This window comes from Sinocyclocheilus grahami, unplaced genomic scaffold (assembly GCF_001515645.1).
Source record: "Sinocyclocheilus grahami isolate Dianchi unplaced genomic scaffold, SAMN03320097.WGS_v1.1 scaffold48.1, whole genome shotgun sequence".
Taxonomy (NCBI): Eukaryota; Metazoa; Chordata; class Actinopteri; order Cypriniformes; family Cyprinidae; genus Sinocyclocheilus; species Sinocyclocheilus grahami.
This window is the reverse complement of record NW_015505227.1, coordinates 651,821-660,093: the sequence shown is the minus strand read 5'-3', so window position 1 is coordinate 660,093 and position 8,273 is coordinate 651,821. Positions and strand designations below refer to the sequence as shown.

The 8,273-nt window shown below is 38.5% G+C and overlaps 1 pseudogene; it reads left to right on the top strand.

The window, feature by feature from the left end:
- The first annotated feature begins 1,089 nt into the window (after nucleotides 1-1,089).
- Nucleotides 1,090-8,273, top strand: part of LOC107582911 (integrin alpha-8-like) — a 12,064-nt pseudogene continuing 4,880 nt past the window's right edge.

The following is an 8,273-nucleotide window of genomic DNA, read 5'->3' as shown; positions in this document are numbered from 1 at the left end:
GGATGGGTTGAGGGCACTCAAACACCTTCTGAATTAAACTGGTCCTAATATCCCTGTTAAAGAACTGTATTTGCTTTGTCAGTTTTTTTTTCCAGCAAATATGGGGTAAATACATTAAAAAAATCTATGCTATGTCCCAGTCTAGATATGGCTCGTTGATGTCCTGAAGATTTAGCAGTTAAATACATCATTAAAATCTGCTTAGATTAATTCATAAACAGCAGTGTGGTGACAGGGTAACTAAAGCAGGGTCACCATACCTCATCTCTTTACCTTTAATTAAGGACACTTTTCCCCTTGTTCAGTGCCTCTTGAAGAAAACATGAACCTGGCAATCTGTGCATCCTCCACTCCTTGGTCTCCTTTGACCCTGTTTTAAAGAAAAAAAAATACAATACATTTCCAGAAATAAAATTCAAATGCTTTTACTTTCCTGAACTGGGCAGTTGTTATTTGCTGCATTCAAGTACACAACCTGCAAATACAAAGGAAAAAAGAATAATGCAACAAAAAGAACACAAATAAATACATTGGAACTGAATGTATTGCAAGCTTCTTTTCCATAAACTGGAATCAATTTTCATGTGCATTATCGTGAATGGATTGATTTTGATAGCAGATGACTAGTAACACTGTAAATCAAATGCATACATGGTGAAACCTGTGTTTTATAGGAACACAGACTAAACAAACCTTCAAATATTACGATGTATCTATTTACAAGATTAAAGATAAAACATTTTGAAAACTTTACTGTCATTCCTATAGCTTTATATATAGCCTGTGTGTGTGTGTGCGTGCATCATTACAGTCTTTAAAAAGGGTTCAAATGTGTATCTCTTATCATCAGAAGACTGCAATCATTAGTAAACCGAAGACTTCCTATTAATAAAGTATCTGAAAAAGATCTACTCTATGAACAATGCATTAAATTACATTAAATAAAGACAAAATAAATGAATAAAGCAAGCAAATGAAACGATAACTCACATGTATCTGGTCCACTGGTGCCATGTCTTAAGTCAAGAGAATTATAAATCATCTTATAACAGGCGTCCAAAACTGACTTCCGGAAAAGAGGAATAACCAATGACATTTGAGGTTACAATTAAAACCGCAAGCTCCACCCCACGACTGACAAAAAGAAAAGTGTTCGCGCGAGCAGGTGAGGGAAGATCGAGCGCGAGGATGTGGGGAATGATCATGCTTGTATTGCGCGCAGAGGACGTCACGCGCGCGCGAGGGTTTGAAATGAGCTCGCGGACTCCCGTTTTCTCGCGTGTAAATCTGTTTTCCTCTCGCGGAATTGCTTTACCGCGCGTGCCAGCATCAGTGGTGCGCTCGGTTATTAATGGCATAGAATTGCCGCCATACTGAAAGCCATCGAAGCGAAACGAGGCCGCTGAAAGAGCATGACACACGACTCGAAAGCAGCGGAGCTTTTATTATGCCACAGTCGACCGCTTCCACTCCATCCGGTCGTGCGTATGTGGGAAAAAAAGCAGCGCTGTTTTATCATAGTAGATACATTTGAAGGTTCTGTTATAATGCTATATATATATATATATATATATCATCATCTTCTTCTTCTTTTTTAATTTGAGAAAATAAGCTTCAAATCATGATTTATTATTCCTTTATCCTCAGATGTAGCTGTTGGGGCACCTAGCTCTGGTGAAGGGGGTCAAGTGTTTATATACTTGGGTCAGAGTGATAGCTTGACCAACCAATATGTTCAGGTCATTGAGAGCCCGTTTAAGACTCTCAAAGATCTGCCAATGTTTGGTTTCAGCATGAGAGGAGGGACAGATATTAACGATAATGGATATCCAGGTATGTGACATATTACTTGAAATTACTGAAAAAGCAATCATGCTTTATTTATTCTTAAGCCCTCAAAAAAGTATGGTGAAACTTTTATTGTATGGATCTCCTTTTGTGTTCATTGGAAGGAAGAAAGTATTACAAGTTTGGACATTATGAGGGTGAAATGACAGAGATTTCATTTTTGGGGTCAACTATCCCTTTAAATTCAAAACTCACCTGTACTTTATTTAGTTACTTTTTTTTCTGCCTCCAACCAATGACAGCAAATTCTAGCTCTTTTCACCAGGACCCTGCGATCACTGTACACTTCCCATTACCTTCCATTAAAATCTGATCAGCAAACCTCAGCTGGGTCACTGCGTCAAAATACCATAACCTTCCCAACAGTCACACTTAAGAGTACAAAGCCCAAAAATAACTGAATGGTAGAGCCAGTCTAAGCTTCAGAGGTTGTCCTCAAACTTTGAATGTCTGTTGTGAACAATCTCCACTAAGAGCCCTTTCCCACAATCCCTTGGGAGGAGTGAAGAGCTGTCTGGGCGGCACAAGAGAGTCACCAAGAGACAGGAATGCTTTAGTCAGTGCCACAGCCCACTTAGTAAAGATTGAATGGAAACGGGCTCTGACACTGGGGTCCAGTGTGGACATGGCAATGCTTTTTGACACACAGCACCACAAGCTCGTGAGAGGGTCTCTTGGTGCTCTTTATCTCACTCTCTGACTGTGGTGCTTGATCTCTTAGATCACTTCTGCCAGACAAACTAGTCCCCACACTTCCTTTCCTTCAATTTAACATGGCTGTCTTGTACCTCAATCACTCTTTTACTCACTTTGTGGTGTTTGCTGATAGAGAGATTCTAGATTTGAAGGCATATAATATGCTTTGGTTTATTCCCCCTTTAGATCTCATCATTGGAGCTTGGGGTGCGAGCAAAGTGGCAACCTACAGGTACCAGTTTAAAATAGTCTGAATTACTGCAAAAAAAAAAAAATCATATGCAATCATAATCATTGCAATCATATGGTCATAATGCCAGACTCTGTTCCGTGTTTTGTGTGTGTTTTGATCCCCATATGCCTTCCTTGCCATAGTTTATCCATGCCCATATTTGGTTCTTCCTCTTCCTGTCCTCATTTGTAATTATTAGTGTCCAGCCTTGTTTGATTTATTATCTCATTTGCCTCCTTACTTAAGCCCTGTGTGTCCCTGTTTCTAGCGTCTGCGGTTATATGTCATTTTGTGAACGGCACTCCATGTTTCCCAGCTTTGTGTTTATTAAAGACTGTTGGAACTTGCACTACTCCTCGTCTCCTCACTCCTTCGTTCCCGTGCTCCTTGTGTGAATCATGACACATATAGACTTCATAATTTTCAGTCCTTAAACTCAAACAGTGAAATCTCTTATAAAGATAAAATAACTAATACAATAAATAAAGTATGAACAATTAATGTATTTATAAAAATTGACAAATTTATTATTATGTATTTATTAATACAAATATTTATTGATTAATTCATTCATTCGTATTGCCATGAAAATACCCATATGTACCATATATCATGTGTACCATACCAAATGCACCATAACATTATATACACACCTGTATAAATTGAATATATACACTTAATAAATATAATAATGTCAAATTCCACAATGCTCCATTGGTAAAAATAAAAATAAAAATAGAGTTTGATTGCACACACAGATATCTCCCTTTAAAAATTGTATTATTTGCATTTAGCTATTTTTCCCTGCTGTGGGTCATGACTCATCAGTTGAGAAGCACCGATCTGAAGTATGATTCTGCGTGTTGGATCAATAATGTCTTTGGCTTTATCAGGGCACAGGCTGTAGTGAAGACACAGGCTCGACTCTCATTCTTCCCTGATCTTTTGAACACCGAAGACCAATTCTGTCAACTCCACCAGAGCAGCACTTTCATTACTTGGTAATGCATCTGAACTTAGTACAAGTGATAGCTTCACTATGTCATCATGATTCAAGTGGCTGGCATTCAAAATGCTTGATTAGTCAGCCATGAAAAGCTTCTCAAGGATTATCAGAGTTCGAGTCAGGAATGGTACAGTGAGCTATTGATTACACCCACATCCTTTTTAGGACTAATGCACGATCACAATGCATCAAGGACCTTCATTGTTCAGTGATGTAATCCATATTTTCGGCATGCTTTGAATTCCAACCCACATGGTTGTGGTACTTCTATAGAATGTTTATCATTAACACTTGTTTTCTCTTTTCCATAGCTTTATAATTATGGAATGCATCAGTGTTTCTGGCCACAGAATTCCTGAGGAGATTGGTATGTAATCCATTTGAAATTATTAATAAGCACATAATGGTAATAAACGTCCCTAATAAACATCGTCAAGCAATCCATTAAGGATGCAATTGCTTACTTTAGTATTAAAATCCAAAGGACAGAATGCAAGTGTCCTGAAGCAAGTTGAACAGCTTTTACCTTAAAAACACAGCACTAATGCACTAAAAAATGCTAGAGGTGTTGTAATGGTCAAAAATGTCTAGGTAGTACACATTTAAATAAACCAACAATTAAAAACTAACCAATGGAATTGAAGAATGTGTCGTGTGTGAAGACTAAGAGTTTTAAAAGAAAATATTTAGGCTGCAATAAAGGTGTCATCAAATTTGCAGATTTTAAGCTGTTTGTAACATATTTCCTTTAGTGCTAAACACAGAGCTTCAGCTGGACAGGATGAAGCAGAGCATGGCCAGACGAACCCTCCTACTAGACTCCAACCAGCCGTACATTTACTTCCAGCTCTCAGTGGAGAGAAACTCAGCAGATGTCTGGAGGAACTTCACGGCCTACCTACTGATGTGTTTCATCCTCTTCAACTATATTTTTCAAAATATTGATATGACGGAACTGTGACCTGTGAAATATTTTTGAGAGTACAAAGACTATACACTCATAAATTAGAACTAGTTAGTGCTAAGTACCAGGGGCGTATAGCGTCTGGGTATGCAGGTGCATATGGGCCCGGGCGTACTGGGGGCTTTAGGCTAATTGAAACGTGGGAACGAATAGAGCTCTGCACGGGCCCGGCCCTTCCGACAGCATATCAGAATTCTCGGCCTGAGTCTGACCCAAGCCAGTGTCTTTTTTCTCTCTTTCTCTTTCTTCCCCTTTACACAGCTGCTGTTGCAGAAAATAGGCTAGTCCAGTTTTGGTTTTTAATGGCAAAGAGGTTTTATTTCTTTTCGTTTCTTTATTAAGTTAATTTAGAAATATGTTTGTTAAATTCAAGTTGTTGTTTTTTTTAAGTAACGACCAAGCGGCCAGCGGCGGACTGAGTTGAGCATATGCTTGATAATTTTTTAGCCTTCTCAAATCAACATGACTTGCCTAAAATAAAATATATAGACATAAAACACTTCATGCAATTTAATAAAAAATTTAACCTAGATAAATGTGTGCTGTTAGACCCATACACAGTGTGCTTTTCAAGACATGGAGGCGCCAGCGCAATCACTTGCATTTTTTTCTTAAGTGAAAGTGAAGTGACATGTGGCCAAATATGGTGACCCATACTCGGAATTAGTGCTCTGCATTTATCCCAGCCAAAGTGCACACACAGCAGTGAACACACACCCGGAGAAGTGGGCGGCGCCCGGGGAGCAGTTGGGGGTTCGGTGCCTTGCTCAAGGGCACCTCAGTCATGGTATTGAAGGTGGGAGAGAGTGCTGTACATTCACTCCCCCCACCTACAATCCCTGCCGGTATGAGACTCAAACCCACAACCTTTGGGTTACGAGTCTGTCTCTCTAACCATTAGGCCACAACTTCCCCATCTGTTAAGCATCTGTTAAGATTCCATTAAGAGTGGAATCTTAACATACGCCGTCATTTTTGCTCATAAAGGTAAGAGTAATACATCATTCTATTTCTGTGCACTCACAATATCATCAAAAACCTGTGCTTTTGTAAAATAAGGAAAACAAACAGGATGTGCTTTCTGTCGTCTTGGTCTAAGATTAACCTCATAATATTTTAAGAATAAAGTCAAAATTACGATAATAAAATCATGTTATAGTGCGTGAAGTTAATGTGAAAATTCCACCTATACTCCGCCAAAAATAAAATAAATAAATAAAAAGTCTGTGGCATCCAACCTGTCATTCTTCACATTTAACATAAAAAATAGCAATAAAATGTAGGCTTTTTGACGTTTTTTGAAAATCTAATTGATCGATTTCATGAAATAGTAGTTTGTATTAAATTGTTCTGATTTTTATATAAATATTTATTTGTTTATTTCGTGCTGCAAATATTAAAGAGGAACATATCATTGATTCACATGCTGCTTGAACTGAGACGAATATAGTTATCTCACTACATATTTAAGAGCGTAAAAACAAATTTATTGTTTGTAGTATTTTATTATAAAGTTGACAGAAGGCTGACACTTTTTTGTTTTAATATAAGTAACAAAGCACAAAGCTTATTGCGATTATTGGGTGGCTTGCGTGCTACAAATGACTTGAAAACGTTAAATATTATTTCCAAGCATTTATGTAAATAAAACAGCTTGTGAATACACATGGCGTTAATCACTTCAGAAAAATCAACAATAAGTTAACCGAGTTGGAACTAATAAGGTTTGGGGTGGCCGTATAATTTATTTATTTATTTAATATTTTTTTTTGCATATGGGCCCGAGGCTGACTTGCTACGCCACTGCTAAGTACCAATAAAAATGGAAACAGAAATACTTCTGTGCTTCCAGCTGCACAACAATTCATTCATGTGATTTTCTCACTGTAATCAAATTCTCTCAATTATCCTTTTTTTGTCAGTTAAAATGCAAGATGCTACTGTTGTAGCTTTTTTTTTCAATGGTTTATCTTTCATCTCACTCTGTTCCTTTTTACCCTGAGTTTAAAGGGGTCATAGGATGCCCATTTTCCACAAGTTGATATGATTCTTTAGGGTCTTACTGAAAAGTCTGTAACTTAGTTTGGTTAAAATTTCCCCTTTTCACCGTTTTCACCGTTTTCACCCTGTCAAAAACTGCTCATTTCAGATCAAGCCGTTTTTGTAGCATTTCCCTTTAAATGTTAATGAGCTCTGCTGACTCCACCCCTCTCTTCCGAGTTGCTCTCAGAGAGAAACTTGCTAATTAGCACATTATTAGGAAAGACGATTTGCAAAGACTCATTAAAAAAAACCTTACACACTTCTTCTGTAGGGTGAAGCTGGATCACGAATGATTTGCGCGAACATAGACGCATTTATGTAGATCGGGGGCGCATTCCCTTCAAAAACAAACGTAATCCACTGCATCTTCAGCAGCTCAGATGTCGGTTAGGAGTCATTCTTGTCTGCATCTGCTCCAGCGGTGAAACAATAGCAGACTGATGACAGCTCACTCAGGGCAGGTCTAAGATAAGAAGCAAGTCCAGTCTGTGCTGAAACGCTACTGTCAATCAAACTATCGTGGGAGGGGCCTGTCTGTGTGACGTCACACAGACAGGCATCTGAGATCGGCTCGATTTGAGAAAGGGGAAAACATTTAACCAGATAAAAAAAAAACACTGGGGGGATTTTTATCATTATAGGGGGGTTGTGTACACAATGCCAACACACATTTCAGTTCAAACAACTTGTAAAAGTCCATGTAGCATCCTATGACCTCTTTAAGGACAAGCTGAGTCCAATCTTCATCTCAGTGAACTACAGTCTGGCAGCCCTCCCAAGATGCAGTGCTGCATGGACAAAGTGTCGCCATTGTACAGGTGAAGGCTGGAATATATTGTTTTTGTCATTACAGTGACACATACTTATTTATATTAACCTGTTGAAACCTTTTGTTGTTTCTAGACACGGATAATACTAAACTGTGGTCCAGATAACATCTGTATACCAGACCTGAAGTTAAAAGCAGTAGCTTAAGTTCCTTTGTTATTTTGTTACAGTTATAGTTATAAACCAGTTACAGACAAGTAAACATTTATCAAAAACAAGTCAACACAACCAATCCTGATCAGAGATGAGAATCCAATGCTGCTGATTATTGAGGCTGAGAATCAAGGAGAGGAAGCATATGAGACTGAGCTTTATATCAGCCCTCCGGCACACATGCACTATCAGGGTGTTGTGAGAAACCAGGAGGTGAGGGTTTAGTCACGTCCTGTTTGTTTGCGGACAGGATCACAAGTTACAGAACATTAGTTCCAGGAAAATGAGAAACAAGAGACCAAAAATGCAGATGAGCTGAAGGCCACTGTCAAAGAAACCTGGGCTTCCATACCACCTCAGCAGTGCCACAAACTGATCACCTCCATGCCACGCCGAATTGAGGCAGTAATTAAAGCAAAAGAAGCCCCTACCAAGTATTGAGTACATGTACAGTAAATGAACATACTTTCCAGAAGGCCAACAATTCACTAAAAATGTTTTTT